Here is a 22,800-nt window from a genome sequence, read left to right as displayed (position 1 = left end):
AGCTCCCTGCTTAGAATGTGCCCCCAACATGATTCTGCAGAGGAGCAAAACCTCTGGTTGAGATTACTATTTGGGCGCTGCAAGTATGAACTCAGTCTGCCAACATCTGTGTGTTGGTTGTTGCCAGCCCCTCCCCCCTTCTCTGTCGCAGTCTGATTCCCAATGGTTGAGCTCTATAGAATCTCCTGCAATCCCCGTGGTGTGAGATCAGAGTAGGGGCTCCTACAAAGTGACCCCAATGCCTGGGGCCCTGGTTGCTCCACCTCCCGAGTCCTCTTTTTCCGCTGGAAGAACAGAGAGGCTCGGGGAAGGTCTCTCGGTGTGGCGCTGCACTGGCCTGAGGGAGGAGCGATGCAGTTAAGTGTAACTGCTTCTCTTCAGCTTCTAATGCAGTCTGTCTGGTCTCTGTGGTGCTTTACACTATCAGTGGGCTGCCTTAGCCTCATCCCCATGTTCTAGGCTTCTCTCAGCGATGTCTTATTCTTGCATAGTTGTTAATTGTTCTTGTGAAGGGGAACCAAGTCAGGAATGACCTGTTTTGCCACCTTGGTGAGGTCCTTCTCTTCCTGAGATTTTATGTAATTCTCTTCAGCTTCTGTTTTGCTGTTTTGGACCTTTTCTATGGAATCATTTCACTTCAGAGGCACTAACTTCCCTAGTAAACTCACCAGCCCGGCACTGTCAGCTACTACCAAGCTGGTACCAAGTCACAAGACATGTGTGGACTTTTGACTTTTTCATGCCACTCAAAAGTTTCTGTGGGTAAATGTGGGGGTCGAGTGGGTGAAATTTAGGAAATAATCATAATCATATGCTTTCCACTTCTCCAAGCAGGTCAACTATTGCTTTTATTCAAATTTTCTTATACCAGTTAATAAGTAAGAAATCCTACAAGGTAGACTCCTCCTAGAAGCCCAAATGGGAACCTCTGGTTTTGGATTCCCCCTCAACCTTTTCAGAATGACACTGAGGAGGCACATAGGAGTCCAGCTGTGTGGTTCACTTCCTTATCCTTGTGCTGCCCCTGGTTCTGTTTTCTGCCTCCTTTGTCTTCCCATAATTCCCTTGAACTGCAAGTTTGCATTTTTCATGTTGATGAAGACCAAAACTGAGTATCAGACACTGAGTTCTCTCTCATATAGTAGGATTCTATCCCAGCTTTTGATATGTTAAATAAAAGGCAAGCAATATTGAAAAACAATTATCTTCTCAATGAAATCTGGAAAGCATTTTCATTTTATGGACTCTAGAAAGTCGTATTGAGATTCCAAGCTAATCATTGACTTTTTTGCCCCAAGGGAGACCACTTTCTATTTCTCTGAGCAAATAAAATGCTTATATCAGCCTTGATAATAAGAGATCATAAAGGGATACAAATCAAGGAAGAAAATTAAATATATTTTATTTTCTAAAATATTATCCTCATTATATCTATTTAAATATAATGTAAAAATTCTAACTACCACTCCCTTTTCTTGCTTATTTTATGAAATTTATGCATCTAACATCCATAAGAGTTACTGATCTGAAGAACAGTCTCAGATGAGAACTACAAAAACATAATCAATCCTTTGCAAACTGGGAAATAAACTAGTATTTAGTGTATCTTTCATTTCGGCAAATTTTAGGCATGGTATAAAATGCCTAATGTTCTCACCAGCGTTCAAGAATAGGATCCTTCAGACTTTCATATTGTTTTAATTCTTCTTGCTGTATCACTGAGCAACTTCTTATTAATCCAACCATCTTTGTTTCTACTCTCCCTTCACAACTGGCATGCTCATACTCTCTTCACCTTAAGTAGATGAAGAACCATTTACACAATTCTCTTAACATTTCCCCCTACCTTCTCAAACTTGCTGTCTTTCTTTACTCATCTCCTTTTTTCCTCAAGGGAAGAATCTTTTTTCTCAGGTTAATCATTGTAGTGGAGTTTGGATCCAATTCCCTCTCATCTTTTCGAGCACTGTATCCTCTTTTTCTTTTTCTCTCTTTACTGTCTCTTTCCTGACATTGTACCCCCATCTTTGACTGGACAATTTTGTCAGAGCATCATTCCCATAATTTTCCATCTGACTGGACTTTTTAATGATGTTATTCCTTCTCTCTGAATTTTCACTGACTTTCATGTCAAACGAGCTCTCTGCATTGCTGACAGCTCAAACATTTGATCCCTGTTTAGACTCATGCTGGTGTTTCTGCTCCAGCCCTTCACTGGGCTCAGGCAATCAGATGTACTGGCTCTTCAACACTGGGAAACAAAGTTACGTGGAGACATAAGAAAGAACACTAAGTCACAAGCTCCTCTAAGAGGATAGGGCTAGGGTCTCTGCATTTGTATGAGTCCCACACTGCAGCTGGTCTTCTCTCTCTCTCTCTCTCTCTCTCTCTCTCTCTCTCTCTGTGTGTGTGTGTGTGTGTGTGTAATTCTTTTTAAATTATGTTCAGTTAGCCTGCAACTGGTTCTAAGACACATCCAAGTTTGAGAACCATTGCTCTAGTGATTTTTAAAATCACAACTTCTTAGTCTCCAGAAGTATATGCTTTTTTGACCATTCCACCCTCTCAGAACTGTCTCTACCTTCTTCACTTCTATAGAGGGCTCTCTGGAATCTGACTCTACTTGGGCAGTCTTAAACCACCCCCCCCCCGGCCACCATGGGCTCTCAGGAAATATTTGTTGAAATAAACTGTGTAAACAGAACCTTTATGAAAAATCTGGTCTTTAGTCTGCTTTGTGCTAAGTCAAATTTCATTTCCTTTAGAAATTAGCCTGAGGTTATTACTTTTTCAGAATAACGACACAGATTTTGCTTTTCAGTTCTATAAGCAAATCATTTAAAATAAAAATCCAAATACTAGCACAATTCTTTCCCCTTCTAGGCCATGTTCATATTGGAATTTAGAAACAGGAACTTAAATGATGACAAATTTGCCTGAGGAAAAATTGCTTTAATATAATTCTATAATGCTTTATTGCTACTTTGCTGGTAACTGGATGGAGAATGAAGCATGTGGCTCTGATTCACAAATTACGTTTCTAATTCAAGGGCATATTCAATCAATGAAATGCAGTTTTTAGTTTAAATTTTAGAGCATATTGAAATATTTGATAGAAAATTGAGTTTTGGGGGCCTATGGCTCTCTTCCCCTCAGAGGATCCTAATTGAAGCCAAATTCTAATGAAGCTAATAAAAATTTAGTAGATTGACAGTTGATTGCAAGAATGCATTTGTTGCCAACTTACTAAAATTAATCTATTCCATATGTAAAAACAGCATATGAGGCTATTCTTCTCTTTGACTCATGTTATTTTAGCTTGAATACCTACCTTAGGATCCAAGTTCTCTTATAAAACTATCTTCCCTGCAATTGCAATTGCTGGTGATAATCCACACATGGATTTTCATGGCTGTGCATGTGTATTTTAGGCCTCCTATATATGTGAGCACACACGTATGTATTCACACACACATACTCCCATTAACAGATCGCATGCATGTAAATCTAAATGTAACAAAGTTCTATCTGTGTTAAGCTGAGATGCTGAAGCCTACATAAATCAAGAGATTCAAAAGTTGAGTTCTCACAGCAACTTGAAACTAGCACTGATGTTATGTGCTGTGACGGGGTTTTTCCATTACACCATCAGATAACCCTGGACACTGTGACCTAAATAGTTGGCAGACCTTCACTTTGCAAACATACATATACTGCGTCATGCTGTATACAAGGCTTCTATAATGCAGATGATACTGAAAATGAAAGTTCTTGGTTTTATATAGCATACGTAAATATTTTGCTTATGAGACGTGCATTAATTTTGGAGGCATAACAATATGAAGGATTGCCCTTTAAAAGACAGTATTTTGTTTAACAATGTATTTCTAATGTTAACAAAAAGAACAAACATTGAAAGATCAATTATTAATCACAAAGGATAAATGAAGCATACATTTGGGAAATAAAAGATTAAAAAATTGTCTTAAGTTATAATCTTATAAAAAGTTAGATACTTGGAAATACCATAAGCCTAAGGAAAAGATTTTAAATGTGGGGAATGAAAAATGACTATAAAGTTTTAGACATAAGCTTATTCAGATTCTTCTCCTTTATATATCCTAATGCATATTTGAAATAACAGCATAAATAATATTTTATTGTTGTTTCATATATATATTATAATGAAAATACAAATATTCACCAAAAATATAAAATACTCATTGAATGTAACTATTTAAATGTTTTCTAGGTTTTCATCAAATTGCATCAGAAAAAATTGCAGTGAAGTGCAGTTATTGGCATTTTTGGTTCTTTATGGTCTTAATATGTCTAAATCAAAGCATAGAAAACTATTCTTAAATTATTAACCCCCAATTTAAAATAATTTAAATAAAATATAAGACCAATTGCATATCAAACAATATATAATACTGGCTTGGATTCACAGCAAGTAAGAGGCAGCTCCTTACTAAGTGGTTCAATCTTGTCACACTCTAACCAATTTGGTCTTTAAATCACTAATGACTCAGTGAATGGCCATTAGGAGTTCTCTGTGCCAGGACCTTTGCTAGGCCAGGAGATTTGGAGATGAATTAAACAGACATGGCACTTCTCTCTCAGTATTTTTTGTCCAGCAGGAAAGACAGACAATCAAAATGTCACTGCACATGTTTAAAGATACATTTTTTCTATCATTCATATTAGAATATATAACAGTTAAAATTTATTGAAAGTTTATGTCCCAAGAATCATATTGAGGATTTTACATGTATTAATTTGTTTATTCCTCACACTGATAATGGGTAGGTAATATTACTCATATGTTATAGAGGAGAAAACTGAGGAACAAAGATTTACTATAAAATGCTTTGGGTCATAAAAATTACCCGGTGTTAATTTACATATAATACATAGAAATAAGAATTAATCTGCAGATATCAAAGCCATAAAGTTACAAAAAGAATAATAACTCTAATATTCATTAACTATTGGAGGCTTTTTGACTACAAAAATTCACACACACACACAAAAATCTTTTTAACAAAGGGTTAAATGTTTTCCCTTAGAATGGTCACTAAAGTATATAAAATATAATTTTTTAATGAAAAACAGAAATTACGCTTTTTACATTTAAACATTTAAATTTGTATTCAGTAAGAACTAAAAAATACTTTTTACATATTTTAATTTTTTTGTACTATGGCTAATAGCATATGATAACCAATCTTCAGACATATGCTGGCAGATTTAAGTTCGAGAATAATAAATTCTGAGAAAATTTTTTTATGAGACATTAACTGCTAGAAAATATTAAATAAGAAAATCTTCTCTAGGGGCGCCTGGGTGGCACAGCGGTTAAGCGTCTGCCTTTGGCTCAGGGCGTGATCCCGGCATTCTGGGATCGAGCCCCACATCAGGCTCCTCTGCTATGAGCCTGCTTCTTCCTCTCCCACTCCCCCTGCTTGTGTTCCCTCTCTCGCTGGCTGTCTCTCTCTCTGTCGAATAAATAAATAAAATCTTTAAAAAAAAAAAAAAAGAGAAGAAAATCTTCTCTAAAATGTGACTCAGTTTTCCCCACATTTCCTTCATGTATTTCTGATATTTAATTACTCTTTGTTATTCAACTCTATTTTTCATTATAAAAATAATATAAAATGGTAATTTTTTTTCTGGTAGCTGCATGCCATGTAAAGAAAAGTGTAAACTATAAATCAACATTTCTATTCTTGAAAGCCTTTGGCAACCACCCAAGGCAATATCGAGAATTTTTTGCAGACCTAGTGTATATAACCAAGTTACCATGAAGCTATGAATAAGGAGATCTTTTTCATGGACAGAAAATTATCTAACATGTATGAAAGAAAAAATAAAAATAAACAAGAACTTGTCTTGATATATTTCCCTCAAATATCTTCTATACTAGATCCTGGACCTGGGTTTATTTAAGATTGTTGTAAGTAATCCAGAAGAAAAAGCCCTCCATAAAATCTTCCCATCTGTAGAAGGTGCTTTCCCAGATAGTAAAATGCATCCCAATGCAAAGGAATTATAGATTTTGATCAAAGGAGTAATTTCTGCAGTTGTGCTTTGCCTTTTTACATATCAATTTCTAGCTAGCAAAATTGCTATAAAATGGGATGAAATATGACAAATGATACATATTTTAATATTTATGAAATATTACTGAGTAGTATTTATTAACTCCCTATGATGTGCAACATGCTATTCTCCGTTATGTTAAGATAATACAAAAAATTGAGAGATGATCTTTAACCTGAAGGAGCATATGGTTTTACTAGTGAAAACCAGTAGTAAAGGGAGGGCCATAACGTTAAAATGAGTAGTTTTAAAACAGTGATCCAGACCTTTAAGACTTTAGAGAAGATGCCTCGGGGGCTGTTGGGAGAAGTTGGAAGGTGTAAAGAAAGGAGAGGATACAATCAGGAACTTACCCGAACGTCAACCCAAATAATCAAACAAGTAAATGAAAACTGATGGATTGAAAGTTGATTCAAAAGTGACAGGTATATTTGAAATACTATAGTTGGGCTGTTTGAACCCGAGAACGTAAATAGAGGGGAATGTAGTGAGTGTACAGCTACCGTTGCTATTACTATTACCCCAAGTGTAAGTAAACGCTTGCGTAGTCTTTACACGAACATAATTAGGAAAGAAGGTAACAGGAAAATAATTAGGAGCTTCTTGAAGGTCAAGGTTAGTGGGTTTGTGCTTAAATCAATAAAATTGGCTAGCTGTTATGGCATTGTGAACGGATAACCACGAGGTTCACTTTTAAAAAAGATTGATCTGTAAGATTTGAGTAACATAAATTAAAATTGGGGAAAGTAGGAGAGGGACGAGTTTGGCATTTCTTGCAATAAATAATCAGATATCTGAAAGAAATTGTTGACAGTCACGATACAACAGATTTAAGGTGTGTGAGAAGCACAGGAATTAACATCGGCAAATTCTGACAGTAAATGTGGCACTAAAAAAGCAAAACAGAATTATTTAGGTACTCTGAGTTTTCTTGCCAGACAGGTAGAAAAGAAGGAGGCAGAGCAGGGCAGATTTTGGAGGGAATAGAATTCTTTTAGATTCACTCTTGTAAACTAAAACCCCGGTAATGCTGAGAGTCATAGCAGCAGCTAGCTCTATGAGGAGGATAAGTTAGATCGGGAAATGAAGGAGGGTAAAAATTTTACCAAAGCCCAGCTTCAGGGTCTAAGAGAGAAACAGAAGCCAGGTGCTATGGAGAGCAGATGAGTGTTTACAATTGAGCTAAGATTGTTTTTGATTTTTGAAAGAGCAAATTCATTCACCAGAGGAGAAAGTCATTACAGGGAAATAGAAGTGATATACTTTTCCCAAAAAGTCCCATGTCATAGGCACTTTAAATTTCCTAAAACTCTCTATCAACAACCTATCTATGAAAGACCTTTTTTCAACATCTTGTCATGTCTTTAGAAAGCTCATTAAAAAGACCCCAAAAACTCTCTCGTCACTGTTTCCCTTTTACTTTCTAATTATACAGTAAATAAATGAATAGATGTGGTGTCATATCATTTTAATCAGAAATATATCAATAAGTATCTTTAATAGATATGATATTTTTAAGATTAACTTATCCACCAAAATCAAAATGGTCCCTCAATATCATCTTACAGCTCTTCTGTTTTTATTTTTCCACAATTATCTAAAAAATTCCTTCATATGGTAATATTTTTGCATCAGTGTCTCAGTAAAGTCTATTTTGCATTTGCTTGGTATATCTCTAAAATCTATTTTTACAGTAATTTTATTTTTATTTGTAATCTGCAGCATTTGTTCTGGAAATTTTCTACATTCTGCATTGGGCTGAATGTGTCCCCCTGGTATTATTTAATGTTTTTCCATCCCTTGTATTTCCTGCACATGGCTAGTTACCTTAGAGTCTTGACCATATTTAAGTCTCTTTTCTTTTCCTTTCTTTTCTTTTTCTTTCCCTCCCCTACCCTTGCAACCCCTCCCCTCCCCTTCCCTTTTCTCTTTCCTGTCAAGGCTATTCCAAAGATAGCGTGGTATACTTCCTATAGCATTTCCATCAGGAAGAATATAATGTCTGCCTGAGCCACTGCAACTCACTTTTCAAGGCCCAGCCTTCATATTGGTCTTCCAGGGCACTTTCCTGAAGTCTCTCCCCACAGCTCTAAACACACATCAATAGCTTTTTCTACCAATTAAAACAATTTCCTGTGTTCGCATTCTGCTGTCCTTGATTATAAATCTTCCATCTTAGTGACCAGTGACCATGCATTCACCACCTTTGTATCTTCCATATTTGATACTGGAAATTACCATCACAGGGCCTGATTGTTTGGGATGACAAAAATGGATTATAATCCGTATCGCGTTCAACATTATTAAGCAGTCTGCCAGGTGCATACCCATTACATTAAATCTGCTTATGTGATTTGTTTGCTAGTCACCACCCACCCTGCCAATATCACTTGAGGCAATACCGCCTCTCCCAGGAAGCTCCAGTCACAGCAGCCTCCTGTTGGGATCTAGAGCGTCATAATAATTCCTCTGTTGCCGAGGTAACAAATTACCACCAACTTAGTGGCACTAAGCAGCACATATTTATCATCTCATAGTTTCCGTTGATCGGGAGTCCCGTACAATGGAGCTGGATGCCCCTCGCAGGAAACCGAGCGGCCACCAGGGCTGCGATCCTCATCTGAGGTGAATGCTGCCGCTTCTAGCTCCCTGGCGGTTGGCAGAATTCATTCCCTCGTGCTGGTGGACCAGGTTTCTGTTTTCTTACTTGCTCTAGACCGCAGGCCACTCTCAGCTTCTAGAGTCCTCCCTCTTCACCAGGACTGCAGAATTTCCCTTTGTGCTTTCTTGCTCAAAGCCAGCAAGAGCTCATCCCTCTGACTTCTGCCACCAACCAGGGAAAACTCTGCTTTTCATGGGCTCACCCGATTGCTTCAAGCCCACCCAGATTATTTCTGTATTTGAAGATTAAAGGATTTTGAACTTCCATTATGTCTGAAAAATCTCTTCCCAGCCCAGATGAGTGCCCCATTGGATAAATAGAGGATGAGAATCTCACAAAGGTCTTCTTAGAATTCTGCTTATCATGAGCTTGTCAAACAAAACCTTCTCTTGGGGATCTTGTGTCTATCTGTCACATCTCCTGGGAGCTCTCACCCGAGCTCTTTTCCATCTGGCTTTCCTTCAAGTCCCAGTAGAAACACACTTCCTCAGAGGGGCCCTCCTTAATTACATAACTTAAGCAGCAACCCCACTTCAATCTTTCTATCACAACATTCTTTGTTTCCTTCATAACAATAATTGCAATTTCTGTTAATTTAATTGACATATTTACTCGTTTATTGTTTCTCTACCCCATGAGAATATAGGATCCACGAGACCAAGACACTTAACATGCCCTATTATAACTCTCAAGCATAGCTGAGTGCATGCACCTAGAAGGTCCTTGTGAATTGTCTTACTATAGCTTATGAATTTCATTGAATGAATGGAGAGTATCAGTCTGAGTGTATAAAGAAAATTTATGCTCTGAAAAATTATCGATTGCTACTCACAATGTAAAACCCTTATATCGATGAAATGTAAATTCCTCAAAATTGAATTTCTGTTCCTTTTATCCCCAAAGTACTAAATTTGGCATTAATTTTTAACTATAAAAGCGAAATAACCATCTCATCGAGGAAGATTAATAAGGCAAAAAAGAGAAAAGCACTAAGCGGTATTTATCCTTTTGATAAGCCGCCACACATGTTAATCTCTTCTCATCACACACATACATACTTCTGAGGCTTTCCTTTGCTTGGAAAAGATGATGCATTAAAACACTGCTTTGGAAGTAGATGGGAAATCAGGGGGAAAAGTCATAGTTTTCAAAGCTGGTGATATTAACCTATTTCTGTTTTCAATGAGAGGCGGGGATTTTCACACAATCTTGTCCTTAAAAATGCTTGTAGCGTTTTGCATTTCGCAGAGTGGAGTGTTGGAACTAAGCTCCCCTCTGGGCTTTTTTGGTCTTCTAAACAAAGAAGTGGACAAATTAAAGATTTAGCTTTTGGTGTGTACTATGCACTGTTCCATTTGTCTCCTTCCCTTTGAAGAACCAAGCCTAAGTAATTTGCTACCCTTCACAATGAACACCAAAGCTTATTTTGCTTTATGCATTTTCACATTTATTTAACAAATCATAGTTTAATATAACTTAAAGACTGAGGAATAAAGAGCATGTATTTCTGACCCTTTTACTCCTTACCTTTCGTCACCAGATCCTTGAAGCTCACAAGTCTTTTATTTAGTCCTTCCTCTTACCGAGATATTTGAAAAGGCAGTGATGTTAGCCAAAACAACTCCTTTGTGTTAGTGCCCAACCCACCCATACTAGTCCAGCTTCCTGTATGGCTCTGGCAGCCACTTTGCTTCACAGACAACGTCTCCAGGAGCTTAGGAGACTGAGCTGTGCTTTCCCTCAACCACCTCTATTAATAAGCTATTAATAAACAGCACTGTTTATAATGAACAGTCTTTATGGATTATTTTGCCCTCTTTGTTTTATTCATGTATTTGTATCTATGTTAATATTAATATTTTAAACCTAACTCTTGCTCTTCTTTCTTCCCTATTTTTAATATTATTTTTCCCCACTCCCTGTTCTCTTCCTGAAATGAGTTTACATTTACTGTTTGATGTAGATCATTTTTTCTGAGTTTTTTACTACTTACATTTCCTTCCTCCAGAGGAATGGAGTAACAAGTTGCTCTAAAAGAGTGAGCAGGGAAATATGAAAACCGAAGGTTGAAATTTTGCAGATGTAGTGTTTTTCATACATTCATAGCTCTCTTTCAATATCTGAAGTTTCATTGTTTTCATTAAGAAGAAATATATATGTATCAGATGAAACATACATATTTTTAATTATGTGATAATAGTTGTGATAAAATTATCACAGTATATTCATTTATTGATTTCATTTCAAATACAATATCTTTATGGATTGGTATTTAAAAAAATAAAAGAAAAGCCACATATTTTTTAAAGATTTCCTGGTCATTCAATCATAATGAATTTGAGTGAAGTTAAAATGGGAACATTTTTTTCTCAGTGATGAGAGTAATTTTATATTTAATCCTATGGGTTTCAGAAGAATTAACCACAAATTCCTAACCCTCACATAGGCTCCTTACCTCTCAGCTCACAGAAACTGTAAAAGCAACTTAAATTGTGATGAAGACCATTTCACAGTGTACAAAATGGTCAAATAATGAATTAACATTCCACACTGACTTTATCAATTGCTTTACTTGGCTTTTACACATGGTAAGACTCCTTCTATTCCCAGGCTTGGACTGTATCTATAAAGTGGCATATGAGACAGAACAAATAAAATTAACATATAGATGGTGGTTTGTTCGAATTAAAATGGAAAATTCTGGAATGAGGAAAGAGAATCTTTGTAAAAATTAAGCAACCTTCACATCTTCTTTAAACTGCAGTAAATTATCAAGTGCAGATAGAGTTGTTACAAAGCTCCAGGTGCTTTATAAATGGATTACAATTATACATTGCCTTATCAACAAAACAATTCCATTAAAGAGATTCTATAATTATCACCATTTCTCAAAGAATAAAACTGAGGCACAGAGAAGTTAAATAACACGTCCAAAGTTACCAATCCAGAAAGTAGTAAAACCAGAAAAACAAACCAAAAAAAACAGGAATTGAACACAGAGAATTTGACTCTGAAGCCCAAAATCAACCATGATGTTCTGCGCACGATTTCCAGGCTATATGTGCTACCCCCCCCCCACACACATACACACTCAGTTATTTTTAATAACATGTTTGCCACTATGCTTGCTGCTATATATACATTGTATTTTTTTATCTTGCCAGTAACACTGTAAAATAGGTATTATTTTCATTCCCATTTTATAACTGAGAAAACTAAGATTTAGAGAGGTTAATTTGTTTAGAATCAGTAAGTGAATAAATGGCAAAGTCAGGATCTGAACCCAGGACTTTCTGACTCCAGAGCTTGGCTTTTTACTGAGTGCTATTGTCTCATTCCTAACCAAACTCTAAGGCTGTCCTCTGATATTTTTAAAGGAATATCTGTGCAGGACTCTATCTAAGGGATTTCATAGACTGAAATGCCAAAGTATAGTTGTATAATTCTAACCCATTCTGAATCAGTTTCTTGTGACTGATGTAACAAATTACCGTACATGTGTCTTAAAATGACAAACTTTTAACCTCTCACAATTCTGTTGGCCAGAAGGCCAAATGAAGGTGTTGGCAAAGCTCCACTCCCTCCGGAAGCTCTAGGAAAGAATCCCTTCCTTGTCTCTTCTGCTTCTGGTGGCTTCCAGAATTCCTTGACTTGTGGCTTCATCATTCCAGTCTCCAAGGCCACCATCTTCAAGCATCTCTCTGTTCTATCTTCACATCGCCTGCTTCTCTGTGTGGAGTCTCCCTCTTACAAAGATGCCTGTGAGTGCGTTTAGAGCCCATCTGGATAATCCAGGGTAGTCTCTTCATCTCAAAATTCTAATTTAATCTCATCTGCTGAGATCATTTTTTGCCATATAAAGCAGCATTCATAGGATTACCATCTTATTTTAGACTCCAGGAAAAGAGCAAGCTAACTTCTTTGCAAAACTAATCCCACACCCTGTACTCCTGATTCCATTTCCTGTGGTTTCATCATAGGACTTTAACGCATCATTATCCCTTCATATGTCAATCTCTCCTCCCATTTTGGCTCCGTCCCTAAAGCCTAAAATCACGTGGGACTCTCCAGTGCCATTAAAAACAGAAACAAAGCCTTCCAAACTTCATTCAAATTTACCTTTCCATCGAGACTCTGCCCCATTTCTCTTTTCTTCCATTAACAGATTTCTTTTTTAAAAACTTTAATTAATTAATTAGAGAGAGCAGTGAGGAGGGGCAGAGGGAGAGGGAGAGAGAGTTGTAAGCAGACTCTATACTGAGTGCAGAACCCTACTGTGGGCTCCATCTCATGACCCTGAGATAACAACCTGAACCAAAACCAAGAGTGGGATGCTTAATGGACTGTGCCACCCAGGCACCCCTTCATCAACACATTTCTTAATTATATCACCATTTATAATTCTCTGACAATAAGCTATCTCTGATACTTCCCCTTTGCTCTTACGATTAAAATTCAAGCTCTTTTTCATGACATTCAAAATTGCTTTAATCCTGATTTCCACGATTGTTCTAGTCTCATCTGCTCCTCATTATATACTCCTAAATGCAATATGCATATGATTGATTAAATAGGGGTGCTAACTCCTTTACAAATCCTCCCACCAATACACCTACCTTTAATATGGATAGTCTCTGTGACTACTTTCACCAATGCAAAATGATGACGTAACACAGTGCCAGTGTTCGGGCTTGTGCCTTCACAGACGGGCAGCTTCCATGTCTTCCTCTGAGAATTTTCTCTCCAGGAGTCTTCTTCATCCACCATACTATATCCACCATATAAGTATTACTATCCTGAGACCACACTTGGAAGCCATGCATATTATGGCTCACAGTTCAAACTGGGCCTACCTTCCCCGCCATCTTTGATAAGGCATCAGAAATATGAGTGAAGTGGCTCTGGTCCTTCTAGACTAGCCCACCCACCAGCTGGATACTATTGAGTGGCTTCAATCACTACCACATGGAGCAGAAGATTTGGTCAGATGATCCCTGCTGAAATTTCTGACATACAAAATCATGAGATTAAATTAAATAGTTATTGTTTTTAGCCTCTAACTTTTCAGATAATTTGTTATGCAACAAAAGACAGAATTTGAAATCTAAAACTAGCACTGATTTTTTTTTTCTGTTATGATAAGTGTACTCTTTTATCCCCATCTCCTACTTCCCCTATTGCTCACCCCCCACTTTCTCTCTGGTAATAATCAGTTTGTTCTTTATAGTTGAAAGTCTATTCCTTGGTTTGTCTCCCACTCTTTTTTTCCTTTGCACATTGGTTTTGTTTCTGAAATTCCACATAGGAGTGAGATCAAATGGTATTTGTATTTCTCTTACTGATTTATTTCGCTCAGGATTATACTCTCTAGCTCCATCCATGTTGTTGCAAATGGCAAGATTTCATTCTTTTTATGGCTGAATAATATTCCATTCCAGATATATATTCCAGATATATCTATCTCTATCTATCTATCTATCTATCTATCTATCTATCTATCTATCTATCATCATCTATCTATCTATATGTCATATCTTCTTTATTCATTCATCTATTGATGGACACAGTCTGAGTCCATAATTTGATTATTGTAAATAATGCTGCAATAACTATAATAAATATAGGGGTATATATATCCCTCCGAATGAGTGTTTTTGTATTTTAGGAGTAAATACTCAGTAGTGTGATTCCTGGATTGTAGGGCAATTCTATTTCTAGTTTTTTGAGAAACTTCCATACTGGTTTCCACAATGGCTGCACCAATTTGCATTTCCACTAACAGTGCAAGAGGGTTCCTTTTCCTCCACATCCTCACCAACATTTATTGTTTCTTGTATTTTTTATTTGAGCCATTTTGATAGGTGTGATGTGATATCTCACTGTGGTTTTGATTTATATTTCCCTGATGATCAGTGATGCTGAGCATCTTTTCATGTGTCTCTTGGCCATTTGTATTTCTTCTTTGGAGAAATGTCTGTTCATGTCTTCTGCCCCATTTTTAATTAGATTATTTGTTTGGGGGGTATTAAGCTGTATCAGTTCTTTGTATATTTTGGGTACTAGCCCTTTATCAGATATGTCATTTGTAAATATCTTTTCCCATTCCATAGGTTGCCTTTTAGTTTTGTTGATTGTTTCCTTCACTGTGCAGAAGTTTTTCATTTTTATGTAGTCTCAATAGTTTATTTTTTATTTTATTTCCCTTGTCTCAGGAGAAATATCTAGGAAAATGTTGCTGCTACTAATATCAAAGAGATTACTTCCTGTGCTTTCTTCAAGGATTTTTATAGTTTCAGGTCTCACATTTAGGTCTTTAATCTGTTTTGAATTTATTTTTGTGTATGGTGAAAGAAAGTTTCATTCTTTTGCATGTTGCTGTCCGGTTTTCTCAACACCATTTGCTGAAGAGACTGTCTTTTTCCCACTGGATAGTCATTCCTTGTCAAAGATTAATTGACCATATAATTGTGGGTTTATTACTAGGTTTTCTTTCTATTCTATTGATCTATGTGTGTATTTTTATGCCACTACCATAGTGTTTTAATTACTACACTTTGTAAATAACTTGAAACCTAGAATTGTGATATCCCCAGTTTCATTTTTCTTTTTCAAGATTACTTCTGCTATTTGAGGTCTTTTATGGTTCCATACAAATTTTAGGGTTGTTTGTTCTAGTTCTGTGAAAAATGCTGCTGGTATTTTGATAGGGATTCCATTAAATGGGTAGATTGCTTTGGGTAATATAGACATTTTAACAATATTTGTTCTTTCCATCTATGAGCATGGAATATCTTTCCATTTCTTTGTGTCATCTTGAAGTTCTTTCATCAGTGTTTCATAGTTTTCAGAGTACAGGCCTCTTACCTCTTTGGTTAAGTTTATTCCTGGATATTTTATTGTTTTTGGTGCAATTATAAGTTGTATTGTTTTCTTAATTTCTCTTTCTGCTGCTTCATTATTAGTGTATATAAACACAATAGATTTCTGTACATTGATTTTGTATCCTACGACTTAATTGAATTCATTTATCATTTCTAGTAGTTTTTTGGTGGAGTTTTCTATATATAGTATCATATCATGTTAACTGCAAATAGAGTTTTACTTCTTCCTTACCACTTCAGATGCCTTTTATTTATTTCTGTTGTCTGACTGCTGTGGCTAGGACTTCCAGTAGCATGTTGAATGAAAGTGGTGAGAGTGGACATCCTTGTCTTGTTCTTGATCTTGGGGGAAGAGCTCTCATTTTCTCCCCATTGAGTATGATGTTGGCTGTGGGTTTTTCATCTAAGGTCTTTATTATGTTGAGATATGTTCCCTTTAGACCTACTTTGCAGGGGGTTTTAATCACGAATGGATGTTGTACTTTGTCAAATGCTTTTTCTGCATCTATTAAAATGATCATATGGTTTGTATACTTTCTCTTGTTGATGTGATGTATCACATTGATTGTTTTGCAAATATTAAAGCACTCTTGCATCCCAGGAATGAATTCCACTTGATTGTGGTATATGATTTTTTTAATGTATTGTTGGATTCGCTTTGCTAATATTTTGTTGAGGATTTTTGCATCTATATTCATGAGAGAGATTGGCCTGTAGTTCTCTTTTCTTGTTGTGTCTTTATCTGGTTTTTGTATCAGAGTGATCCTGACCTCTTATATTTTTTGGAATAGTTTGAGAATAGGTATTAAGTCTTCTTTAAGTGTTTGGTAGAATTCACCTGTGAGCCATCTGGTCCTGGACTTTTGTTTTTGGGCAATATCACTGACTTTTGATCAGGTGGCAAGCAAACCAGAATGGGCCTAGAGGAGAAACTTAATAAAATATAGAAGGGTCTCAGTGAGATTATTGGTGAGTTCTGGGGGAACAGAGAGGACTTTGTAGTTGGTGGTTAGAGAAAATGATATACTTATTATTTAGTGGCAGAAAAATTGGCAATAATGTGGAAAATAGAAAGGGTACCTAACTAACTTATGGATCTGGCTCTGGAGATTTCCAAGCAGAAGGTAGAAGGTGACAACTTATTTCTTTTAGATGGCTATGAGAAAATATGGAAGACAGACATAAACTAAAGAAGGAACTACTCAGCTTTAGAACATAATATACAGTAAATATACAGAAGTAAGAACTTACTGAGTTGAAAAGTCAGTGTTTCTCACTTATATTCCCTTCCAAAAAAAAAAAAAATCTCAAAATAAGAACTGACTTCAGGATAAATATCAAATCCAGCATGAAGAAGAAAGATGTTTCGCTAAGAACTCAGAAAAATTCATGGTGGTGCAACACGTAGCATTTCAGCCAGGCCAAAGCTAAAAGGATTCCCTCATTGATCTTCTCTTCTAAGACAGAGTGCTTCTGGATCTGAAAAACATTGTCTCATAGAACCCTCACACAGGCTCTTTTGCAAGATAGAGAAGGATCTATCTTATCAAGTGGCCTAATGATAGTCATTGAAAACCTGCGACATTTTAAAGAGGATTATACCATCAGGAGAAACAATAGCTTGGACTGATGAGGACAGAGATGGTACAAAATGAAAAAGGACCTTATGGCCTCCTACTCTTCCAAGCAGACAGAGAGGGCTATGTGGCTGTGAACATGAGCCAAGAATGGTAATTCAGAGGACAGAACTAAGAGCTCATGGAATGGAGCTAAGAGCCAGAAAAAATTTTCGCCAAAAGCTGGACTCGGCCCTAATCAAGGAACTGTGACACCTTCTGGGCTGATTCAGAGTTTCTATGAAATAGTGACTGCTATCTGCCTAAGAATGTCCTCCCTTTTGAATAGGAATGTCTATTATGGTTATCCTGTCTCTGTCTTACTATTATGTCATGGGGTTTTTTGAAAGGAGAGGAGAAGGGGTGTGGAAACTTATCAATTCAGTTCACATAATTTTAGTGTGAGAGGACTCCCATTCGAGACATATCTTAGGAGCATCACAACACCTGGATCCACCTCAGTGATAAGATCCCAAACTGAGCTATGCTGTACTGGGATGAAATGTAATGGCCTAGAAAAGGAGAGAATGTATTTTTAGGGGAAGGGGGCCAGAATATAAATAATATATGACTAAAGGGAGAACTGTGGTCGGTTAGAGATGGCCAAGCATTCTTTGAAACGTCTCCCACCAATAAGTGGGGCCTGCTTCTCTTTTCCTTAACTATGGGAGGTCTTGATCACGGCTTTAACCAACAGAATAAGGCAGAAGTGAGGACTGTGCTAAATTTTTGTCTCGGTCCTTAAGACACTGGCAGTATATACTTCTTATCCTTTGAAAGACTTGCTTTTAGATTCTAGTTGCCATGCTGTGAGAAGCCAAAGCCACATGGAAATGCCACATGCAGGCACCATAGTACATAGGTCTGAGTTCCCAAATAGCAGTCAGAATTAGCTGCCAGTTCTGAGTGATACATCTTGGATATTCAGCCCAGTTGAGCCTTCAGATAATTTTGTCCCCCGTCACTAATTGACTATAACTGTGACAGACCCCAAGTAAGAATCAACCATCTGTTCCTAGTCAAAACTCAGTGCCATGAGAAATTATTATAAATTCTAGTTTAAGCCACTATGTTTTGGGGAGGTATGTTACACAGCAATAGACAAATGGAAAAATGAACTATTTTATTTTGTTTCTGTCCAACAATTTCCATAATCTTTTCAAAACTGTGTATCATTTTGTTACAAAGAGTTGCACAGCATGGGGTGTATTTTGCAGACCTTGGATTCAGAAGTGTCGGTGAAATAATTTTAACCAATTAAATGTGAGCAGAAATGGATTACCCTTCCTAATTCATGATGTCTCCACTCCAAATTTAATTTCTGCTTGGAATAGCTCATTATCATTTTATCTTATTTATTTTTTGCTCAGAAATACATTCTTTTTTAAGGATCGGTCGAAATCTCACCTCCTTCTAGAAGACCCGTTCTCCCACACATGCAAATTCTTATCACCTTTTCTGCCACATTGAATCAGTACATTATTTTTGCTTACCTTATGTTAGGCAGGTGAATAAACCTCTCCATTCATCATTGTTCTAGCCCACTTGAGCTGTTGTAACAAAATACCACAGACTGGATGGCCTATGAACAACAGAAATTTATTTCTCACAGTTCTGGAAATCCATGATCAGGGTCTTAGTGTTGTCAGGTAAGGGCCCCAACTTGTATCTTCACGTTGCAAAAGAGGCTAGGGAACTTTGCGGGGTCTTTTTCATGAGAGCACTGATCCCATTCATGAAGGTAAAGCTTCCCAAAGTCCCCCCCCCCAATATCATTGCCTGTGGGGGTTAGGATTTCAACATGAATTTTGGGGAAACACAAATATTCAGACCATAGCAAATATGCTAACATCTTGACATCAGGGAACTAAATTTTTAATACTCAACCCAATGCCAGATGCATAGAAAATATTTTAAACTTGTTGAAGAGAAGATGAATATATTAATTAGCTATAGTCGTTATTTAAATTCCTTAGAATCTAGTAAGTTAAATTTTAAAAACCAAGTTTTAGATATTATATCTTTTTTTCCCCCAAGATAAGTAAAAACCTTTTAAGGAATATGTTAATGTTTTCTACTATGAAATGAGTTCTGAAATAAATTTGTACATTATTGCTTTCGGTAGAAACAAGCAAAAAAGATGAAGAAATCAATTGAGAAATTTATGAAAATAAATTCATTTCAATTGTCTCCCTCTGAAGAGAACTTCACCAAAGTTGCCAAACATTAAAAATTGTACCAAGCATGTTAATAAATTATTATATTTGAGGTCATATTGTTATTCCAGTTGTACTGCTGTCAGTTTTAGGATTTTTTAAAAATTAAGATTTTAACACTAGCAAAGACTATTTCCATCTGATAATCACAACTTCTAGCTGAATAAACTTCACTTATTCAGAGCTAATTAGATCTCTTTTATATACTTGGAGAATGTTAATACAATTTTAGATAAAAAACAGAGAAAGAAAACCTCAAGCTTGAAGTATATTATTTATTTTATATTTATTGTAGAGTAATACTCATCCATTCAGTTTGTAATAGCACGTATACTTAGAGTTTTCATAAAAGAAAAAACACGCTAATTCAAAATGTTGTTTCATTCAGGGCATCTGGGTGGCTCAGTGGCATCTGGGTGGCTCAGTGGCATCTGGGTGGCTCAGTGGCATCTGGGTGGCTCAGTGTGGTTAACCATCTGGCTCTTGGTTTCAGCTCAGGTCATGATCTCATGGGTGGTGCGGTTGAGCCCCGCATCAGGCTCTGCACTCTGTGGGGAATCTTGAAGATTCTTTCCCTCTGCCCCTCCCCCTACCTGCTCTCTCTCTCTCTCTCTCTCTCTCTCTCAAATAAATAAATAAATCTTAAAAAAAAAAAAGTGTTGTTTCTTTCTTAAAGCCATGCATAAATAGCCATGCACAAATGTGGGGGGGAAACTCAGTGTTGTTAGGGTAACTTTAAATGAGAGACAAAATTTGTTTTGTTTCTTTGGTACCTTACGATGCTCTACTATTTCACTGTTCATTTAAATGTGGGCACATATTATCTTCATTTTGCAAGGAAGCCAATTGCTAGAGTCTCAGACCTTTCCATTTGAATGGTAACCCTGTATCATTTCAAATCAACACTTGGGACCAACAGGAGGAAGGATCTTGTCAGCACTGTGAACTTGAAGTTGACGACGAAAAAAGTCTCAAAAAAACTTTTTCTCAATTTTCCCTTTCCAACGTTTTGAAAGTTTCTTTACATTTTAACATATTTATATTTAAGGAAAACAATGTTACATGCTGACCTGTAAAGGATAAAATATTCCTCTTTTGACCACCAACAAAGCAATATGTTTTTTGTCTGTTCCTTTGTTTGATTTTTTTTAACAGATACTAATAAAAAAAAGTATGTGGCATGCTCAAAGATGAAGTGTATTTGAACATATACCTAATTATTTTCTCACTGTTACATATAAAATGCTTAGGCACATGAAGTGATTAAATAGGAATGTGCTGAGAGGTAGAGTTTACAATTTTATACTTCCGACACTTCCGGTAGATATAACTAATTCTACTTTGAAATTGTGCTCTTCTTATGAAAGTTTGGGTTGGGACTTTACTTGTGTACAGAGCTGAAAAATCTAAACTCACGTCCCTAAACTCATTTCCCATGGAGCATATTTTCCTTTCTTTTCTTTTTCCTCATAAGGTCTTAATATGTTCTCAATGTATAATTTTACTCTTCATATTTTTATGCATCTTATATACACATATACATTCATTTCTTTGGGAGTAAAGAAGTAATATTTCTCCTATGGGTTATAATGTATATATATTACATATTATATGTGTAATTACATATACATACACATACATATATGGACATATACTTGTAACTACATATACATATAATATGTAATTATGTAATATATATATATATATACACACACATATATATAATAATGCATAGGAGAAATACTCCCTGCTATAATATATAATTATATATAATATATGTGTCATCTCCAAATGGAATAGATGCAGCCAAATACCTTCCCAAGTGGTTCTACCAATTTACACGCCACCAGTAATGATGACAAAATTTGATTACAGCTGTCTTCCTAGTTTTATCTATTATTCTAGGGATGTAATACTACCTCATTTTGGTTCTAAGTGGCATTTCTCTAATTATTAACGAAGTCAAACATCTTTTTTCTCTATTAATTGTTCAGGTGGATAAATTTGGTGAAAGTCTATTCGGATCCCATCTCTATTTTGCAGTGGATTTTTTCACTTCTTTTTTCATTTCTTTGTAGATTATATGAGATTGTTGTTGTATGTGCTGCAATTTTAAATTTTTATTTTTCTAATGCTTTTGATATGCAGAATTTTTTATCTTTAATGTAATCCATTTTATCAATCTTTCCTTTAACATTAGTGCATTTTGTATTCAGTTTAAGAAATCTTTCCTTACTCAGAGCTCATAAAAATATTCTCCTTTATTAATTTTTAGGGGGTAAGCATTATGCCATCTGCATTTATTTCTATAACACAATGCAAATGATTTTGAGTATAGTATGAAGTATGTGACCAAATTTTATTTATTTTTCTTGTCTATATCCATTATTCTGGGAATTAATGAAAAGAATCCTTCCCATGGGTTTTCAGTACTACTTCTGTCAAAAATCAAGGATCTAAATATGAATGGGTCAATTTCTTAACTCTATTCTGATCCATTGGTCTATTAATCTCTCATACCAATGTTGCACTATCATAATTCATATGGCTTTATAAGACGTTATGATACTCCATAATGTTTTGCATTTTGCAGATTTTTTTTTTTTTTTTGAGAGGGAACACAAACAGGGGGAGTGGGAGAGGAAGAAGCAGGCTCCTAGCGGAGGATCCTGATGTAGGACTCGATCCCATAACGCTGGGATTACGCCCTGAGCCGAAGGCAGAAGCTTAACCGCTGTGCCACCCAGGCACCCCAGCATTTTGCAGATCTTAAAAATAGTTTTTTCTAATTTTAACTCTTTGAATTTTTATATGCAATTTAGAATTAATTTGTGAACTCATATAAGAACTTGTAGATATTTTAAGGGGATTGCATAGATTCCACACAAAATTTTCTGAAATGCTGAGGTTTTTAAAATAGTGAGTCTTCCTGTCCCATGAATGTGGTATGCTTTTCCCTTAATTTTTGTTGTTTTAATTTCTCTCAATAATATTTAATTAGTTTTTATGTAGATATATTGCACACATTTCATTATATTTATTCCTAGTTACTATGCTTACAATGTTTCAATATATAGTACCATCTTTAAAATTTTATTTTCAAATACTGTTTGTTGGGATATGAAAACATTCTCTGTATATTGGCATTTTATCCAAAAATAGTATTAACCACATTGATTTATATTATTCTATTTGTAGGCTGTTTAGATTCTAATGTCCCTAACCATATCTATAAATAATGGCAATTTGATTTCTTTTTTAACCAGTCCCTAAATCTCCACTTCTTAGTTTTGTATTTTAGCACCAGCTAGGAATTCCTGCAT

The sequence above is a fragment of the Ursus americanus genome, chromosome 13, assembly GCF_024610735.1.
Source record: "Ursus americanus isolate L20-20 chromosome 13, mUrsAme1.1.p, whole genome shotgun sequence".
NCBI lineage: Eukaryota > Metazoa > Chordata > Mammalia > Carnivora > Ursidae > Ursus > Ursus americanus.
Note: the sequence above shows the minus strand (reverse complement) of the source record.